The sequence below is a fragment of the Perognathus longimembris genome, chromosome 1 (genome assembly GCF_023159225.1).
Source record: "Perognathus longimembris pacificus isolate PPM17 chromosome 1, ASM2315922v1, whole genome shotgun sequence".
NCBI classification, from domain to species: Eukaryota; Metazoa; Chordata; class Mammalia; order Rodentia; family Heteromyidae; genus Perognathus; species Perognathus longimembris.
Window position 1 is genome coordinate 136,892,229 of NC_063161.1, and position 22,236 is coordinate 136,914,464.

The 22,236-nt window shown below is 34.7% G+C and overlaps 1 long non-coding RNA gene across 1 annotated transcript; it reads right to left on the reverse strand.

Moving 5' to 3' along the window:
• Window positions 1-120: 120 nt before the first annotated feature.
• Window positions 121-21,842, reverse strand: LOC125356115. Its single transcript, XR_007211821.1, has 3 exons — window positions 21,810-21,842; window positions 6,336-6,340; window positions 121-529 (listed from the first exon to the last, which is right to left on the reverse strand). It is a non-coding gene; the product is annotated as an uncharacterized LOC125356115 (long non-coding RNA).
• Between the last annotated feature and the right edge of the window lie 394 nt (window positions 21,843-22,236).

Here is a 22,236-nt window from a genome sequence, read left to right on the forward strand (position 1 = left end):
ATAAATGAGGAAAAATATGTATCATGTGTTACAATATTTTTCTGATCCATCCATATCCCTGCAAGTAGCAAAATTTTATTCTCCCTGATGGCTCAATAAAATTCCATTCCATATATATCCCATATATAATAAGTTTCTTAATCCATTTATCCATTGTAGAGCATCTGGGCTGTTTCTATAACTTAGCTGTTGTGAATACTGCTACAATGGACATAGGTGTTCAGATTCCATTATTGGATCCTGTCTTACTATATCTTGGGATTAAAGCCCAGGAGTGTTATTTCTGGATCATAAAGTAGTTGTATTTTTAGTTTTTGGATATCTCCATATTGATTGCCATAGTGGTTGTATTAGCTTACATTCCCACCAACAATGTATTAGAAGCCGTTCTCCCCCACATCCTAATTATCATTTATTGTTAATCGTTTCTACAATAACCATTGTGACTGCCATGAGATGAAATCTCAGAGTTTTGATTTGCAAGAAATGCTTATTTTAAAAAATTACAGAGTTGTCTTTTCCCCCCTTCCTTTGATACCAGTACTTGAGTTTGAAATCGGGACCTCATTCTTTCATTTGGCTTTCTGAAAGTTCAAGGATGGGGCTCTACCTTGAGTGACAGTACTAGTTACAATTTTTTGCTGAAAAATGGAAGATAACCAGTGGATAATTTTCTCCATGGTCTTGTATGCCTCAACTGGCATCAAAACTTGGTCATTAGATCTCAGCTTCCTGAGTAGCCAGGATTATAGATGTAAGCCACCCTTGCCCAATGAGATGACTTTTTAATCACAACTTGTTTTTAAACTCTACTTAATATATAGCTTGATAGAAGGCTTACTCATTACCCAGACAGTATGAGCAAAACATTTTTTGGATTGTTTGTTTTCTTTGGATGAAGCATCATCTCAAGTTTAATTTTTTCCTAAAATAAATCAGACATGGTTATGATTTAAAAAAAAAAAGAAGAATCTGGCTGGCTTCCCACTGTGATTCTCAGAGCTGAGCCTCCTGAAGAGCTGAGGATTATAGACAATATTCTCTTATTTAAGATATATTTTACATACAATGTTTTTTCCTAAAGGATTCAGAGTACTAGCTTTGCAGATATTATATTTGAGATTTTGATAAAACTGGGAAGCAATTTTGTTCATTAATAATAACAGTTTTGAAATCCCCATCACTCATTCATATGCATGGAGCATATTTCCTCTCTATATTAAAAAATAGCTTCTTATGTGCATTTCTACTTTTCTTCAATGGCAAATTTATTACTAACCCCATTAAACATTTTCTATCTTAGACATCATAGTTTTCATCTGCATGAATTTGCTTTGGGTATTTTTCTTCCTACCATATTTGTACTTAAATTAGTTATTTCCTAACTTCTGACATCATACATATAACAACTGTTTTACATTCCCCTGGGCACTGGTTCTACAATTTAGTATGCTCTCAATTTTGTTAATAACATTTCCTGCATTTTATATTATCTTTATATAATCATATGGACCTAACATGATGAATTTTATATTTTAAGAAGCTTCATATATTTCATACTCTTTATGTATACATTTTAATTCAGTTAATTTTGTTATATGTATTTTGGGGCTTTGTTTTTAAAATCTCTTAGATGGTCCCAGTAGACTTAGGCTCAAATTCCCCTCCCATTGCAGAGATAAAACCCTTCTAACTTAGTCTACCCAAAGCCCCACCATATGTGATGTTTTTCACTCAGTGGTAACAAAATTTTCCCAATTCTGTTTTGCCTCCTGAGAATTATTCTGTTGCTTTTTGTTTCCCGTGTTTCCAGCCTTGGGTAGATTTCTCTATTTCTAGCAGCAGACACATACATAGTGGAAAACTCAGATGAAGTCTGTGCAAATTTCAAGAGTCACTGTCTAAGAGACTCTCTGCTCTCAGGTATTCTGCCCTGTGATATCTAACTGACATGGCTTGACTGCATTCCTAGTTTTCTTTGTAATGTAGGGAGTCAGCCCATTAGATTTGGGCAGGCTTTTATACCTCTGTGGTGCTGCCTGGAAATCCTCTCCCACTACCAAGCCTGTACAAGTGTACAGATGTATAATTTTGGTTGTTGTCTGGCAGAGGAACACTTTATTCTCAACTGCTGCCCCAAACCCCATGGATGTACTCAATAATTTAAAACTTATTAACACATTCTTTTTCAGCACTTGCCACTCTATACATCTGTCCTTGAATTCTTTTCAACCCCTCATTGCTTTCCCTGTTAATTTATAAGTCAAGCAAATAATTGGTAAGTGTTCATTATATTTGATTGTTATAAATTGGCCCACTGGAAAATAAAGTTTATTTTGTTTATTATGTACTGGTTCCATAAGATTTTCATAAGTAATGCTAAACTGTTAGATACCTGTTAGATAAACTGTTAGATTCCTGATTTTTATAACAAGTTTATCATTTTTTTCAATTTCAAAACTCCTATATAGGGTACATTTACATGATATTTAGTAAGTCAAAGACATTGTTTTTAAAGATTATGATACCAATTCTTAATCTAGGTTTCATTTCTAAAGGTCCAACTCATCTGTATAGATGACATCTTCTCAGTGTAAGTTGTATGATGTGATAATGATTAGATAGATAGTATATACTATAGTATTTGTAGTTTAGTAAAACTGTTAAGTGAATATCAGTATTTTAATTATATATTTTAAACTTTCTGTTAATATGCAGAAATTTAATAGGAAGACAAGTGTATTGATAAGCTTGGACCAATGTTATTTTATGCATACAGATACTAATTTACAGCTTCTGTTGCAAAATCTTTCTAGCCACTTCTTTTAGGTTGTTGTGGGGCTTGCACTCTGGGCCTGGGCACTCTCCTGAGCTCTTTAGCTCAAGGCGAGTGCTCTACCTCTTGAGCAACAGCACTACTTTAGGTTTTCTAGTGACAAATTGGAGATAAGAGTCTCACAGACTTTCCTATCTAGACTGGGTTTGAACCATGATCCTCAGATCTCAGCCTTTTCAGTAGCTAGGATTACAGAGGTGAGCCACCAACCACCAGCTTTCTAGCCACTTCTAAGCTAATATAATATCCATCACCAAGATCATATATGGCTCAGACTCATTTCTGAAGTTGAAATCAAATAGTAACTGCTATCATGTAATGTCTTTTGCGTCTGTATGTGTCCATTTAAGATTTAGAAAAGGCTTATGGGGCTGGGAATATGGCCTAGTGGCAAGAGTGCTCGCCTCTTATACGTGAAGCTCTGGGTTCAATTCCCCAACACCACATATATAGAAAATGGCCAGAAGTGGCACTGTGGCTCAAGTTGGCAGAGTGCTAGCCTTGAGCAAAAAGAAGTTAGGGACTGTGCTCAGGCCCTAAGTTCAAGGCCCAGGACTGGCCAAAAAACAAAATAACAACAAAAACAAAACAAAACAGGATTTAGAAAAGCTTCACCAAATAAGAATTCTTTACATTTTCTTTCTAGTCATACATCAAAGAGATCACACAAGAAGAAAATGATCTTCAGTGTCCAGTAATTGCTTTCCATTTCACATGCATCACCTGTTGATTTGAAATAATATAAGTTTGAAGGTAATTTCCACTCAGTAATTTAAATTTATTTTATTGATATTCCTACTAATAGGCATAGCTCTAATTGGAATTGTTTGAGTGCAGTGTTGTTATTGTGTTACGAGGTTGAAATCTAATTCAAATCAAGCAGAATTAACTATCTGTTCTCTTCATATATAAACAAAAAACTGATACTTGAATATTCCCAAAGTTTATAAATGGGAAATGTGACACTGAGTTGTCTCCTGAGTCATAAGCAGATTTATAAACTTATGTAGAAGCAGTTAAATTACATATATGTTTATTCTTAAATTTTTACATTAATTAGAGTAACATTTTATATGTTGTGTGTCAGGTTAAATATTAGTAGTTAGAAATACAAGTGTAAGTATGATTCTTTCCCTACATTAAGCAAATTTAAGAAAAGTTGTATAACATAAGTACCAGAGAATCTGAAATTAGGGCACTGGTAGATGCTACTGCTTTACACTTATAATCCCAGTTACCCAGGAGACTGAGATCTGAGAATTATAGTTTGAAGTCAGAGGTAGTAGTCAAATCCATAAAACTCTTAACTAACCAACAAAAAGACAGAAGTGGAGATGTGGCTCACGTTGTACAGAACCCCTAGTGAATGAAATAAGCTGAACATGAGCTAGAGGTGTTGAAGATACTGGTACCAAATAGTAGTAGTAGTACTAGTAGTAATATAAAGTACACTTAGACACTTTCTAGAGGTATTAGAAAAAGGTTCACAATTCTGAGCACCTTTAAATTGATTTGAAATATGGACAATTTACATATCTGAAGTGATTGAATTACAGACAGAAGTGAGAGTATTTTCTTTATGGTTAAGGAAGAATTTCAGGCACTGACTACTTCAGGATTGTGGCAAAATATAGATGAGAAGAACTAGTAGGTTTGACACGTAGGAATTAGATTTTAGTTGAAGGATATAAGATCTATGTAAGACATTATATTTGCACTTTTTCCCATTGGATGCTTTGGGATTGCTTATGGAATTAATTAAATCTGCAGAAGTAATTATAAAGAAGTAACTGGAGCAGGTAAATCAATTTAGAGAATTTTATAACAGTATTAGAAATGTACAGCACTTAGAATCAATAAGAACAAATGGATCAAATGATTCACAAGTAGAATCTTAAAATAAATTTGGAAGGATTATTAAATTTGATAATTAATATAAGATCTCCATTTTCAGGTTGCATCATGGAGCATGAATTAAGTAAATATCAATTCCAAGTGCATTATTTTGTATTGTGATGGGAAGGACTCCTGTATCAAGAATTATTTCCAACATTATACTTTAAGTTTTATTAATATATAATTTACAACTGGGGGGTGTGTCGAGGAGGAGGAAAGGTGGGAGAAAAATAAAGGAAGAGGGAACAAGTTTGACAAGAAATGTTCTCACTACCTTACATGTGTAACTGTAATCCCTCTGCACATCAGCTTGGCAATAAAATTAAATAAAAAATAAATATATAATTTATAAAGGGGTTTCATTGTGATATGCACATTCATATCCACAATGTGATTTTTAATACTATGCATTATTTCTTTTATTGACTCTTATATCCTTCCCTATATTTTCTCTCTTAATACTCTATCTCGATGTCTATCATCCTTTTGTCAATTAGTACTTACTGGCCTCAAATATGCTTTTTTTTATAGATTATATGCTATATATAAATATATGGGTATATATGTCTTTAATTATATTTACCCTAAGTGTTCTTTACATGTATATATAAACTATACATAATACATATAACACTTTATATATAAATGTATAAATATATAAATAAATATACATAAGTATATAAATACTATATGTATATTTGGCAGTCCCTAGGTTCCATTTTATATGTTTCTCATTATTATTGATATTATTAATAATATTTTATGTCTAGATTCAGCAATGTACTAAAATATAAAATGTTAAACTATGCAACATTTGTCTTCCTGAGATTGATTTATCTTGCTTAAAATAGTGATCTCCAATTCTGTGTATTTTCCTGCAAATTCATTCCTTCATTTGAATCAATCATATATATAAATATATATATATAAAATTTTTTGGCACACTTATTAATTCAAATATATGTAATTTCATGGGCACATTCATTAATTTCAATAATTCCATAGCCTGATGTCATGAATAAAAATTCTGTGAAAAGGAGTGTGTACATTTTCATGTATGTGAACTCCAATCCCTTGGATACATGACACAGAGTAAAATTACCATTGTTTCCATTTCTATTTGATTCCAGAATAATTTCAGCACTTCAAAAGAAACATCGTATATAATAACAGTCATTTCCAATTTATTCTTTTCTTCATTCATTCACAATTATTAATTGACTTTCTGTCTCTTTGAATTTGCCTTTTCTGAAGATCTCATTTATATGGAATTCCATAATAGGTTAATTTTTTTGGCTGGAGTTTTCACTTAGTATAATGTTCATTCATGCTTAAGATGTGTCAGTATTTTACTTCTTTTCAAATTTGAATAATATTCCATTATGTATATGTGTCATGTTCTTTTATCCATTTATCAAATGATGGTTATTATGATAATTTTCACATTTAGGTTATTATAATATACCACCATGACCGTGTTATATTTGAAGAGATGTTCCAATTCTCTTGGAGGGGTGTGCGTGTATGTGTGTGTGTGTGTATGTACATTGAATTGATACATAAAATGGAAACTCTGTAATTCACTTTGAAACATATGCCAAACTATTTCTATAGTAGATTTCACATCTTAAATATCCACTAATGTATGAGGTTTTCAATTTTTTCACATTCTTCCAAAATATTTATATGGAAACTGTTGTAGATATGAACTTGGATTCTGCCAAGAGCCTTTTTAAAATAGATAAATGAATATATATTTTTTACAAAATGTTGATAAAAATTTAATACTGTCAAAATGAAAAAAAATTCAAGTTCTATAATGCCAGAAATTAATGAATTACTATTAACGGTCTAGGCAGTCACCACTGTCACATTTTCCTGAAAATATGAAGTTAAACGTAACCCCTTCTTCAGAGCATATTGAAATTTGGGTTGAAATGTGAGATGTGGATGTGTGTGCAGGTGTGTGTGTGTGTGTGTGTGTGTGTGTGTGTGCATGACAGAGAGAGAGAAAGAGAGGAAAGAAAGAAAGAAAGAAAGAAAGAAAGAAAGAAAGGAAGGAAGGAAGGAAGGAAGGAAGGAAGGAAGGATGGAAGGGAAAGAAAGAAAGAAAGAAAGAAAGAAAGAAAGAAAGAAAGAAAGAAAGAAAGAAAGAAAGAAAGAAAGAAAGAAAGAAAGAAAGAAAGAAAGAAAGAAGAGAAAGAAAGAAAGAGGAAGGGAGGGAGAGAAAGGAGGGAGGGAGGGGGGAGGGAGGGAGGGAGGAAAGAAGGAAGGAAGGAAAGAAGGAAGGAAGGAAGGAAGGAAGGAAGAAAGGAAAAGAAAGAGGTAATAAGAAAAACCTGATCCATGTAATAAGTATATAGAAGCACAAAGGTCTAGTGAGTGTAGACTAAGATTAATGCAAAGAAGAATTGGGAAGGGACAATGCAGTTTATAAAAGAAAGAAAAACAACTCAATGTATATCCTACAAAATTAAGAAAACTAGGGGAAGTAGTGGATTGGGATGGATGGGTAAGAATATTGAAAAGGGCAACATTGACTAAGATGCATTGTATTCATAAACGACTTAGTTGAATGGCAACTTCTCTGTACCGCTAGTTACAAACGTTTATATATATTTATTATTTATATATATTTATATTTATATATTTATATATATGTGTGTATATACATACATATATATCAACCACAACAAAGAAATCTTGAATTGCATCATGATCCTACAATGCTTTCAAATTCAAATGATTTAAGAATATGATTTCTCATCTTAATACATTTATTCGCTCTTATTTCTACAGTGGCTCAAAACTATCTTTTAGGCATACATACGTGTGATCGAATGTAAAAGGACACCAATCTCTCTTCAATATACCTGAGTATCAGAATTGCAGTTCTTATCATTTTTTTTAAAAAAATCTGGAAATTACAGAGGGTCTAGATAAGAGGGAACACTTTCATTAGATTGAAGAAATGGAACTAATGCAAAAATTGTAATGTCTGTCCTGGATTTCCTTGTACAATACGAATAGGTCAACTCCTAAATTTGTGTTTTTCCTAAGTAGAAAATACAACTGTAGACAACTAGTTAACACTACAATATCTTCAAAAAACAAAAAAAAATATGAAAGTAGCTTATTTAGAAAGAAACATTGTAAATACTGCAATTACCTTGGTAATTTTCTATTATGTCAATGTTAAAGCAAGGTCATAATTTTTCACTGAGGCATATAAGTATAATTTCCCCTCTTTAAGGATAACAAATTATTTCAGTCATTATGTTTTGACATTGCACTTACTCAAGAAAATTATGGGGTGTTAAATATAGAACCTCTCTTTTATTCTGTTTCCTTCTGTGCAGAGAAAATTAAACAATGTTAGAGTTCAAAGGATCCTCAAAGGTTGTCTGCTTTAATCACACTTTTGATGGCTACATTGGAATCTTGAAGTGTGACAGTTGTAACAAACTTAATTTCCATAAATACATAGTTAGTGTTCTTATAATGGCTCTGCATGTTCCACAAAGACTTGTACTCTGTGAAGGCTAAGAGACAGAACCACAATATTCCTCACACCATGAAAATCACAACCGGTACAAAAATAATTATGATCAAATAAGAATCCGAAAAATTTGGGATACTGCTGTGATTCAAGTCAGAGGTGATCATTTGCAAGTCACAGAGGGACCCAGATGCCCCCTCAAAGGACTTCTGTTTGTTATGTAGCCATTTATATTTGCAGGAAGCCTGAGAGTTGTGAAATGCACTGCACTGTGGAAATGGAGGCTGGGAGAAGTGATTGGGGCCTTTGTTCTGAAAATTGATGTGAAGTACTTTTTTCCTTTCATTGTAGGAAATTGAATCTTGTGATTGATCAGGAAATATGTCTCTATGCCTATATCTAAGAGACACTTGAATGAGAAATCAGTATATTTGGAGGATGTTAGAAATGTATTGAAAGCTGGGTGAGTAGAAGCTTTGTTACTCGTCCCCTTCCTCGCAATTTGTCTGTGTATCTCTTGATCAGAATAAATAAAATATTCAAATTGTATGACAAATTTTCTGTTGCTAGTATACTATTCATAACTTTTCTATGATGACTATAATTTTGCTACTATTATTCAAATTTCTAGTGCTTGATTTTAGCAAATTTTCAAAAATACACATTTAATTTGTTTTTCATTTTCACATGTTCACAATGTTTGACAAGTAGATCAGAATGATAGGCATTCCAGCTATGAATATTATTGTTTCTCTGTACTGGAAACATTCCAAAGTCCTTTACAGCAGCTATTTCTGGAAAACTTAATTGTTGTCAACCATAGTTTCCTTGTTAGTCAATAAAACATTACAGGTTGTTTCTCTTATATAATTGTATCTTGGAAGCAACTAACTATCCTTTCTCCAGTTTCTAGTAGCAACTAGTTTTATTCCTATTTCTATGGGTCATCTGTTTCCCTTATACATATAGGAATATGTGGCACTTGTCTTTCTGGGATTAATTTTGCTTCTATCTTTCTGTTTTTCCTTCTTCATGTATTCTAGGACATCCTGCAGGTCACAGTATTTCATTAATTTTTTTTCCCCCCAGTCTTGAGGCTGGAACTCAGGGCCTGGGCATGGTCCCTGAACTTCTTTTGCTCAAAGCTAGTACCCTCTTGAGTACAGTGCCACTTCTGGCTTTTTTTTTAATGTGGTACTGAGAAATCAACCAGGGCCTTATGCATGCTAGGCAAGTACTCTACCACTAATCCACAAGGATGAATAATATGCATTATGCACATATACCACTTAAAAATATGAGAACACTACTACACCGTTGGTGGGAATGTAAAGTTGTTAAACCACTCTTGAAAGCAGCATGGAGGTTCCTCAAAAGACTAAACACAGATTTTCAGTATAACACAGCAATTCCACTCCTGGGCATTTATCTTATAGATCAAAAACAAGGATACACTAAATTACAAGCACAAACATGTTCACTGCAGCACTGTTTACCATAGCCAAGATAAGGAATCCACCTAGGTGCCCCTCACTGGATGAATGAATTAATCAAGAAAATGTGACATATATATATACACATATATACATATATATATATATATTCAATGAAATGTTATGCTTACAGCCAAAAGAATGATATTTGCCATGAGTAAGGAAATGGGAAGACTTGAAAATTTTTATTTTAAGTGAAGTATGACATGGTTTCTCTCATTTGTTGTAACCAGAATGTGCCTATAAATCTACAAGTAAACACACTAGATTGTAAAAGTCCAAAAAATACATTTGGATATAACAAATTATACAGGAATGAGGCACTCATACAGTGAGACCAAAGGAGGATGTTCTTAGGAAAAATCACAAAGGCTTAATAGCTACATACATATGATCACATAAAACGATGTTTATTGAAATGGATCCAAAGAAATGGAAAGAAGAGGTGGATTTTTTTTTGTTATTTTGCTCTTTGAGTATTTTTTCTTCTCCTTTGTAACTGTTTGTTACGTTTCTGTACCATTTGTCTTACATTTCAAGTTTATCTGTTTGGGGAGAATAAGAGGGAGTACAGAAATGGTGGGACAAAGGGTGAACAAAGGCATCAGTGGTACTAGACATTATGTTAAAAATAGACTATACAAATTGTTGGTGAGGGGCTTTGGGAGGGAAAAAATGGAAGAAAATGAGGGAAAGGGTGATATTGTTCAAAAAGAAAGGTACTCATTACCTAACTTATATAACTGTAACCTCTCTGTAACTCACCTTTACAATAACAATAATATATACATACATACATACATAAATACATATACATGTTATATAAGCTGGGTTTCTACAATTGGTTAGTGATAGAAAAGACCACTGCAGATGTTATAGTGCAGTATTGCCCTCAAAATACCAAGCATGAAAAACAGCAAATGTAGAAAAGATGAAAAGACTGACATACTTCTGGAAAAAATTACCTAAAGTATGACAATAAGATGCTTTCCAAGCCAGTGATAAATATAGTGTTGGTGAAGACCTCAAGAATTCATATTAATTTCCTTTTCATTTATTAATGATTGATTTATTTAGTGATATTGGGATTGTAATTTGAGATCAGTTCCTCCTGCCTGCTAACCATACCCCTAGCCTTAAATCAGTACTGAAGCAATTTCTGGAGCTACTAACACAGCCGGTCCTCCCCCTCCTTCCTTCCACAGATGCTAACTACTATGAGTAAATCTGAGCTATAAAGTCAAGAGTGATCTCTGTCCTGGTTTGGGTATATAAAGTTGGATATATTTTTTTACATATTTATTCTCTAAAAACATTTCCTCGATATCTCTATTCTCCTCTCATTATTGCCTCCAAAGTGAATTACTGATTAATTCTTCTAAAGCACCATTATATCTTGCCCTTCATTCAACATAATGCTTCACATTGAAATTGAAATTCCATAAAATCTAAAAATGCCTACTCATTACAAAGATCTAGGGACTTGTTTTGTGGAACAAAAATGTAGAATTGACAGAATTTATGGATGTATAGATATGAAAAATAAGAATGAAAAGTAAGAAATTAGAATATTTAATAAATTCTTGGATTGTATTTAGATATTTGACATAAGTGCAAATGGAAAATTATAAAAGACATTTCTTTAAATAGCCCAAAATAATCATTTCTGATCATGTCATTTGAAATTCACTTTTAGTGTGCATGACTATCATTTCCTGTTGTCATTGTCTCTCCAAACAAAAGTTGTAGTTCTGTCATGAGGCATAGAATGAAGAGAACCTCTCAGCCCAAACTATAATTTTCAGCTGTCCTATCTAGAAGAAGCACATAGTCTTCCATTTTACTTCCAGGGTTTTCACTGTATTAGAGTAGGTGTACCAAGCATAATTTCTCTTTAACGAGTAACAAGATGAACAAGCAATGTACTCACTGCCTTACATATGAAACTGTAAACCCCTGTACTTCACTTTGACAATAAAGGAGAAAAAAAGCAAAAATGTAATTATAGTACAAGCTAAAAAAAATGTGATTGTAAAGGTGATGTAAGAGGGTTTACAATTATATATCAAGTAATGAGTACAGTTCTTTTGAACAGTGTCACCTCTTTCCTCCCTCCCTCTCCCATAGTTTTATACTTAATTTTCAACATAATGTCTAGTGAGTATCACTGCTGCATTTTTCATCCTTTCACCCCCCCATTTCTGTGCTCTCCCTTTCCCTCCCCCAATCAGATAAACTTATTTACAAGACAAGGTACTGAATTTTTTTTTCAAATTTTTATTATCAAACTGATGTACAGAGAGGTTACAGTTTCATACGTTGGGCATTGGATACATTTCTTGTACTGTTTGTTACCTTGTCTCTCATGCCCCCCACCCTCCTCCCCCAAGGTACTGAATTTTAAACCAGCTACAAAGAGACCTAAATTGTAAAGCACCTGCCTAGCAAGCATATGGCCCTGAGTTCAAGCCCTGTTTAATTATTTTTGAATAACTTTATATCTTTAAGGACGGTGACACTAGTGAGTTAGTAGACTGGCCACCTGACATTTCTACATGAGAAAAATGAATGCAAAGTCTCATTCCAATGCTATCTGTGATAAATTGAGAAGACTGATTTGGTAAAAAGAAAGGAACAGAGGAAAGATTTAATGGAGGAAAATGAGAGGAGGGCTCACCTTCTCATCTGTCTCACCACAACACTCACATCAAAATCGAGAGACAAGGGCTGGGGATATAGCCTAGTGGCAAGAGTGCCTGCCTCGGTATACCCGAGGCCCTAGGTTCGATTCCCCAGCACCACATATACAGAAAACGGCCAGAAGCGGCGCTGTGGCTCAAGTGGCAGAGTGCTAGCCTTGAGCGGGAAGAAGCCAGGGACAGTGCTCAGGCCCTGAGTCCAAGGCCCAGGACTGGCCAAAAAAAAAAAAAAATCGAGAGACAAAATCAATACTTGCAAAACCATTTGGTGTAAACCAACTGAACAACTCATGGGGGGAGAGGGAGAGGAGAAAGGGAGGGAAAAGGGGGGAATGAGGGAGGAGGTAACAAACAGTACAAGAAATGTACCCAAGGCCTAACATATGAAAATGTAACCTCTCTGTACATCACTTTGACAATAAATAAGAAAAAAATAAAGAACACTTTCCATACATAGCTGCTTAGGTAGTACTGCACTTCAGAGTATAGAGAGATGTCTTTGTGGGTCAAGAGTGGTCAGGCCTGCTCTAAATAAGCTACAGATTTCCTTTAAGTTAGATTTCCTTCAAGTTAGATTTCCTTCAAATTATTTACTACCAGCAGACCAATCAACTTTTAATGATATATGTGAAGCATCTATACAGAAGTAAGGTAAGGGACTCTGAGCACTTGTTCTACATCTTGTTGATTGGACAAACTCACATTGCACTAGCTGAAGCACAGTAATGTAGTATAAAGATACAAAGTAAATATGAAGAGAGGATGACAGGTGAAAATTTTATCATTGGAATGGCATTCACTAAAATTAAATACATGATAATAAACATGAAAGCAAACATGATGAATATACTCTCCTGTTTGCTATCATTTCTGTTCAGATTTTAATGGATTTATTGTTTCCCATTATTACCTACATTCTTCTCTTGCTTTTAAAAATATATAGATTATAAAATAATGAGGAGAGGAAAATACATTCCACATACAGATGGTTTATAGAGAGGGATAGATGACAGATAGATGATAGATAGATAGATAGATAGATAGATAGATAGATAGATAGATAGATAGATAGAATTTGTCCTTAGCAGAAAGATTTCCAGACTTAACTCTCCATACAAGGCCTCTCTGAGAAGTGTCTGTTTGTTTCTGTGCAGACATAATGGATCTGTTATCTCACCTTCAAGGTCAGCCAAGAAAAATCAGATGAACTTTATTAATGACAACATTTTTGCTGTACTTATTTTCACAAAGCATCTACTGAAGTTTCTAATCTCTGTAAATGTCAAGGTGATTTCAAAACCACTAGTTCAACAAATGAAGTCAAAACTATAGTAAAGACTAATATGGGCAAAATAAAAAAGCAAAAATTATCTCCCATTGTTTGATGCATTTGTTACTGTATACAAATGTCAATGCAATGCAGAAAAATAGTTTCATGATGATTTTAATAATTGAACAAGAGACAGGATATTGAAAATAGTTTCTCCTTATTCATCAAAAATTGCTTCATAAAGTTGACTTTGATACATGCTTTCAAAATTATCCCAAATGTACAATGGCATTTTCAGACTTCAAATGTTCTTGAGATTCACTGAAGCAGTTTTGAAATGAAATTTGTATCTTACTCAGGCATGCAAAATTCTCCACACAGTCTATGAAACAGAAACACTGGGGGAGAAATATACACACCTCTGAAAATTCTGTGCATAAAATAGAAAAACATTAATAATGCTAATTATTAATTTAAGAGAATACAGCCAAATTTTAAAAATATTTATAAAATGGCATCTGTGAGACACAGTTGAACACCATAGATCAATCATGAAGGCAAGTGTTTAAACCGCACTCAGCTTCTAGATGCTTATTCATACATCCAATGAGTAAGTGCTAATTAGAAGGCACTATGTTATAAAAGTGCAATCTGACTGTTTAAATTTTTCTAAGATTTTGCTTCACTACATAATACGCATGGGTAATGTCTAAACTATAGAATGAATGTTCAAAAGGAGAAACAAATCAAATGCTAGATTTGTAGGTCTCTTACAACATGTGATCAAATATTAGCCAAAGATGAAGCACATGCCTCTTAAAAATGGACTAACTGGTTAGCCCTTTGTCATTTGTCTCACCATTCAACAGTTATACCAGACAACATGCTGAAAATGAACTGTGCAATTTGGGGGATGGGGGAGGGAAAGTAGGAGAAAAATGAAGGAAGGTGTAACAAATTTGACAATAAATGTGCTCACTACCTTATGTATGTAAGTGTAACCCTTCTGTACATCATATTAACAATAAAATTAAATTTTAAAAATGGAATAATTATAGTAAAAAGCATTTGATGTTTGGCAAATTGTTTTGCAGCTTCAAAAACAGGGCAAATGTAAAAGAATGAACATCACATTTTGGGCCCACAGAAAGGTTATAAGAAAATAGACAAATTGCTTGCGATCATTTTTCTCCCTCATGAACTAGGTAGTTTTCCAAATGTAAACAACCTACAAAGAGGCTTCATTTGTGGAACATCAGTTACATGGTGGCATGTAGGTTCACATAAAGGTTCCTGAAATACAATAAATTTCATAGTACAGGAAAGATGGGATATGGAGTATGTTATACATTTGAATAGGAATATGTCATTCAGGAATTAAAAGATTCCTAATTTTCTTCATGTGAATCTTAGCTTAAAGGGAAAACAAGTGACAACCCTTTCTCTATTCCTCAAGGATTTCTTCACCCATTTACCTAGCCACTTCTTCAGGATACCTTTTCCTGGGGATGTCAGCCTGCTACGGGGCTACAATGTCTTCACTATCAGACAGTAAGCAAGATGCACATATTGAATTTGGACATGTCGATCAAGCAACTATTAAGAATTTTCATTGGTGAAGCACAAAATTTCTCTGTGCTCACAGTCCTCCTCTTTGATTCAGTAACACTACCCCAGTGCATTGTGTATTATAAAAGGTCCAATAAGAAGAAAGAACGTTTTATTCTCACTCAATAATTCCTTTTACTTTTTCAAGTGCTTTATCTCTTTTGTTCACATTTCAATTTTTATCATCTCTGATTGCTTTTTGAAGCAGTAATGCAGCTTCCTTTGTAACTATATACCATCAAAATTATTAAAAAGTACACTTTATTTACTATGCATTTAAGGCTGCCCATTGAATTGTGGGATTTCACATTACATTATTTCCTTACTGAATAAAACTGACTTAATCATTAGCTTCAGATTCTCTCCATCTTCATATAATAATGAAATGCACAAGCTTTTGCATTGTATGTGCCCTCTGAGTTTAGATATACCCAATAATTTGCTTCTAATGTAGAATATACTAAAAGGAATAGAATGTAATTTCCTTCATTATTTTAAGGCATACGGGACATTGAATAGGATGATACAGATGCAAATAATTCCCCTGTTCCTTTGACTGTATGTTCACCAAATGGTAGGTTGTCTTGGGTAGGCCTGGCCAATCATGGACACCCTTAAAGTAAGCTATATTGAAAAGATATTCTAATAATCAGATACAATATACTTTTTTAACTATTGAAATACAGAATTTTATTTAGAAACTGTTAAAAGTAGAAAAACTCTGTCAGGAAAGACCAGGTGGAAAATGGGTTCCTGATAAAATGGAATTTTCGGGCAACAAAAGTCTAAAAGGCCACAAAAGAGAAATAGCACCACTGTCCTTTCTACAATGGCTGGTTACTTGCATTTTTGGCATTGTTAATCAATGAATCTGGGTTTCCCTCTGAATTCCACGCAAAGCATGCACTACACAACAATTTTACCTCGCTTTCTACACACATTTTAGGACAAGCTACCACCAGAAACAAATCAATACAAACACATCAGGGAATGAACAATCTCAGTAGTGGGTGAAATACGTTTTGCAGAATTCTGCCAAACAAAGGGACTGACAAGGCCAGGGGCAAAGCAAATGAGGAAGAAGGAATGAAATCTTTTAAATATTAATAATTAATTCAGACACAGTACTGTATTTTCTGCAAAAGAAAACTGACATTTAGTAACACACTAGTGAATTCTATCTCCAAAGAGATTCGTGCATTGGCAAAGTACACAGATAACAGTGGAGAGCTGTGAACAGCAGATGTGGAAAACACCCCAGCCTTGTAGAGCTCAGGGTAACGATGGCCATCAATGATCACTCACTTTGACAGAGGTCCCGCGAGAACTTGCGCATCATCACCTGCCTGCTGTACTTCCAACACGAAGCAGCAAACTGAAGGAGCCAAAGAGGAGCCCCCAGTGGATAGAGGGAGCAGAGAAGAGAAACATGTTCAATGTAAACTTTAAAAATAATAAAATGGGACACAACTCCCATTTGAGTACCAGAGATGGGCAAGTTCCCAAAAGCAGTTGTTAGATAAAACAACAACTGGGGCTGAGAATGTGGCTTAGCAGTAGAGTGCTTGCCTAGCATGCATGAAGGCCTGTGTTCTATTCCTCAGCACCACATAAACAGAAAAGGCTGGAAGTGGTGATGTGGCTCAAGTGGTAGAGTGTTAGCCTTGAGCAAAAAAGCCAGGGGAACTGCTCAGACCCTTAGTCCAAGCCCCAGGACTAGCAAAAAAAAAAAAAAAAAAAAAAAAAAAAAAAAAAAAAAAAAAAAAACTCGGCATATCTCTTTTCCCAAAAAAACACAATACAAAGCAATTTCAAGGATAATTGGAAAAAAATCAGAGGACTGATCAATGAAAATCTAGGTGTATGTTTTTGTTAATTATAAATGAGTAAACTACAGTACATTCTACCGATGTAAAGAAAGGGTTTTACCTTGTTATCTCAGGGTGTATGTTTGTGGATTCTCCCTGGTCCAGTTTCCAGATGGGCACACAAGCTGGTTAGTGCATTGATAACACTTGTGACACCCTTAGCAAGTCAGTACATACAAGTGATCATCAGACTACTATCCTAAAGGGACCATGAGAAAATAAATGGAAATAATATCAAGCTGCTAAGAGTCTGGTTGTTACCTAGCCATCGATAATGAATGCAATATGAGTGTAAATAATGTAAATAATGACAGGAAACGCAGAATGATAAAATTTTAATAAGTTTACAAAACGGAATATATGTTGATGCTAAGTAGAAAAAATAGAATCCCCGGTTTTATGAATATCATGGTTGAGCACCTAAATCCTTCATTAATTTAAACATCAGGATGTATCTTTCAGCCACATAATAAAGGCAAAAAAGAGTAGACACCTGCAGACTTACAGAACTTAGTGAAATAAACCATTATCTATGGTTGTGAAGACAGTGGGTCTGCATTTAAACTAGGTAGAGTGGAGACAGTTTGAGACTTCTTCACAGTACCCCTGTACCCTGACAAGTTTAAGGTCTGGAATGATTTGAAGACCTATTCCCTCACACAACTGGAAGTTACATTAAGTGGATGACTCCCTTCCTTTATTCTTGGTTTTGTATAGATGTCTCTCCTCTGTAGTTTGTTATAGACTTCTTTAACATCTGGTGGTAGGGTTCTCAGGTGAATTTGATGTGCATGGGAAGTGAGAGGTAGGAAGGAATAAGGAAGATAAGAAACCAATCAGGGTGGAAGGGCAAGAGTCCCTGAGCAGGCCTGGGGAAAGTTGTGGGCTGTACTTGATTTAACATGAAGCCTGGGAAGGCTCCTCATAGCACCTTCACTATCATCATTGTTAAAAGAGACACAGCTCCCTAAAGAAGGAAACAGGCACAGCCCACTGAGAAGGTACTAGCAATATTCTAGAAGAGCATGTGGGAGCACACACACTTCTGAAGCCATTTTTAGAAATTATCATACCTCACCTGCTCATTTTCTGTTCTCTCTAAATTATACTAAGATCTAGGATTTATTTGACAAATAAGGACTGAGGAAGTATAGTTCCCCCATATATTACATAATTCATTAAAATGCTAATTGCAACTTCTGTGTGTTTTCAATTTTCAGAGAATCTGCAAAAATATGTTTCTTTTTAAAGCAGATACCTTCATTAGCTTTATGAATTCAGGGAGTCCCTTGTCTATTTCTTTCGTTCATAAATTTGTTATTGCTTCCCAGAAATCTCTGCTCCTTGTCGACATCCATATTTTACCTCTTGAGAGTCTCATATATTTTACTTTGAGCTATTTCCTCAAGAATAATTTGCATATTTAAAACCTGAGTTCTAGTCAAGAAACTTTTTTTTTCCTGAAAATATTTTCTGTATCTTTACTGGAATTGCTACTTCAAACTTGGCTTTACCCAAATTCCTTATATTGACAGAAACATTTGAAGTTGTACTCTGACTCTACAGCAGTCTTGATTTAGCCTTATCTTTACATGTGATAATTTTCACTTTGCCTCTGCTGTTGAAACACCTTTGCTAATTTTAGTCTCAAGTTTTATAGTATTTCCATAGGTATTCATGTAGAAATGAGTTTTTTTTGTGCATCCTCATTGCTTATTATAGTTTAATATACAAAATAACACAATAAGTGAAATCCTTTGTCATGATTGATGTGGTTCCCACTAGAATTAAGCAGCGTTCTTCTGCCTAAAGTTCTGTAATTTGTTTGTATAGTAGATTTACCCAGGCTTTACAGCTCCTCCATTTTTTTTTGCTTCTCTCTCAGTCAAATATGGTAGTATTTAAAATAACTATTTTAATAATGTTTCATTAAAAGATATATGTGTGTATGAGCATATAAATGATATTTGTCTAAATGAATTCCAAGAAATGGAAAGCAGAAAGATATTTACGTTTTGTTGCTGTTTTTGCTTTCTGTAACTTTTGTCTCATTTGTAAGTGTATGTCTTTGTGGGAGGGAAAGGGGTAGCACAGAAATGGTGTGTCAAACTGTGAACAAATGAAGCAATGATAATCTCTAGACCCTATGTTGAAAATTATACAAATCTTGGGGGTGGGTGGGAAGGTAAAACTGGGAGAAAGTGAGGGGAAGGGAAACACTGCTCAAAAAGAAATGTACTAATTACCTGACTTATGGAACTGCAACCTCTCTGTATATCATCTTTACAATAATAATATTTTTTAAAGAAAGGAAATTCTGTGAACATCTGTGCAGACCACACACACACACACACACACACACACACACACACACACACACACACACATCTTCATCATCATCACATGCATTGACTTTGTTCTCAGTCCTGTTAACACAACATAACCAACAGTAGTATATATTTGGTCACATTAAAACATAAATGGGATTTATGTAGATACTGTATTTCAAGTACTTAATACAAATTCTTTACTGACATACAAAAACAATTCTTGAAAATGAAGCATTACTTAGTAAACAGTCATGTCTAGAGTCCTCACATCCACGACAGAGACTCTTTCCTGTTCATAGCATGACTGGAAGATTAGCGTGACAGTTCACACTAAGAGAGGCCAGATGGGGAAAAAACATAGAACCATGAAGAGAAGTATAAGGGACACAAATCACTGGTGCATTACTACTGTTTATATCCTATTGCCTATAGTTACATCACAGGTCAATTCCCACCTGAAAAGGAAATGGAAAATGGACATCTATCTGTGGGGTGTAAAAGGATACACATATTCCTTGAAGAGAGTCATGCAGTTCCATCGGTGTTCACTTGGGCATTTCCAGATAGGTTTGGATGAATAGGATCTGATTTTTCTATACAGCATCAAACTGCATTGTACTTTACACAGACTGAAGCTTTAGTACCATTTAAATTCATGTATACACCACTTATTTATACACACCACTGTATTATAACCTGAACATTAACTTCAATATTTATATTTTGAATATCAATATTTACTGAAAATTAAGAACTTTACAACAAATTAGTTACATGTCTTTTAATGCTATACATAGCTTTAGTAGTGAGCTATTGATTTTGTTGTTTTAAATATGCACATAGGTTTAGCAACAATATAGTTTTTTGGGTTTTATTTGCCAGTCCTGGGGGCTTTAACTCAGAGCCTGAGCACTGTCCCTGGCTTCTTTTTGCTCAAGGATAGCACTCTGCCACTTGAGCCACAGCGCCACTTCTAGCCTTTTCTATATATGTGGTGCTGGGGAATTGAACCGAGGGCTTCATGTATACGAGGCAAGCACACCTGCCACTATGCCATATTCCCAGCCCCGAATATAGTTTTTAAATATATTTTTGAACTTGGTAACATACAATAGGTGATTTCATGGCTGCCTGTAGCCACAGTTTTTTATCCATGAAATCTTTATTCAGTAATTGCCAGAGGATACATTAGCATATGATTATTAATATAACCCTACTAATTATTTATCTTTCCTTTTGAAAGACACACTTCTGTTAATGAGCAGTGTTAAACCTGTTCACATGATAAATTAATCCCATACCAGGCAACATATTCATCTGTTAATAAATTGTTTCAGTAAGAATCTCTTTATTAAGACAATTTTGTGAAAATACTAGAAGAATGTTATCTACCATGCAATAAGAATGATAGATTGACCTATGAATCTTATTTGTAAGAGCAAACAGAATATCATAACCTTGAGGGAAAACTATGGAAATGTCAGATAACCTAATTTCAAGAGATTTTAGCCATGTGTCTTGTCATATGGGGCTTGTTTCCTTCTAATTCTAACACTAAACTTTTAGGGGTTGTGGTTGAATTAAACATGCACAGTACTCAATAGGTTCTCAAGATCTAATGGTGCTACCACCTAAAGTTTGTAACATCCTAGATTATTCCTAGTAATATGAGAGCTAAAGTCTAGAAAGTTCCATTATACAAAACGCATTTTTCCACTTGGTCAATTGGTTTTGTTTTTGTTTTCCTATACCAAGGCTTGAACTCATGGCTTTGTACTCTCATCCAGCTGTTTTACTCAGAACTGGCACTATACACTTGAGTCATGTGTTTAGTTTCTCTCTCTCTCTCTTTTATTTTCTTATTTATTGTTAGGGCTGGGGATATGGCCTAGTGGCAAGAGTACTTGCCTCTTATACATGAGGTCCTGGGTTCAATTCCCCAGCACCACATATACAGAAAATGGCCAGAAGTGGCACTGTGGCTCAAGTGGCAGAGTGCTAGCCTTGAGCAAAAAAGCTAAGGACAGTGCTCAGGCCCTGAGTCCAAAGCCCAGGACTGGCCAAAAAAAAAAAAAAAAGGTGTCTTTAGGGGTGTGGGGATATGGCCTAGTGGAAAGAGTGCATGCCTCATATACATGAGTCCCTGGGTTCAATTCCCCAGCACCACATATACAGAAAATGGTCAGAAGTGGTGCTGTGGCTCAAGGGGCAGAGTGCTAGCCTTGAGCGGGAAGAAGCCAGGGACAGTGCTCAGGCCCTGAGTCCAAGGCCCAGGACTGACCAAAAAAAAAAAAAAAAAAAAGTCTTAACTCTTATTTATTGTCAAAGTGATGTACAGAGAGGTAGAGGTTACCGTTTCATATGTTAGGCCTTGGGTACATTTCTGGTACTGTTTGTTATCTTCTCCCTCATTCCCCCCTCTCCCCTCCCCCTCTCCCTCTCCCTCCATGCATTGTTCAGTTGGTTTACACCAAATGGTTTTGCAAGTATTGCTTTTGGAGTCATTTGTCTTTTTATCCTTTGTCTCTCGTTTTTGATATTCCCTCTCACTTCCCTTTGCTAGTTAATTGAAGATAACAGTATCATTGCCTTTTCTAGCTAGAATGGTTTCAAACTCCTGCAATTGGATCTCAGGCTCCTGTATAGTTAGGATTACAAGTATGAGCTATGGGCACACAAACCTCCTTTGTGTTGCTTGCATTATATGCATGAGTATTCACTGCCTCTAGGTCATAAA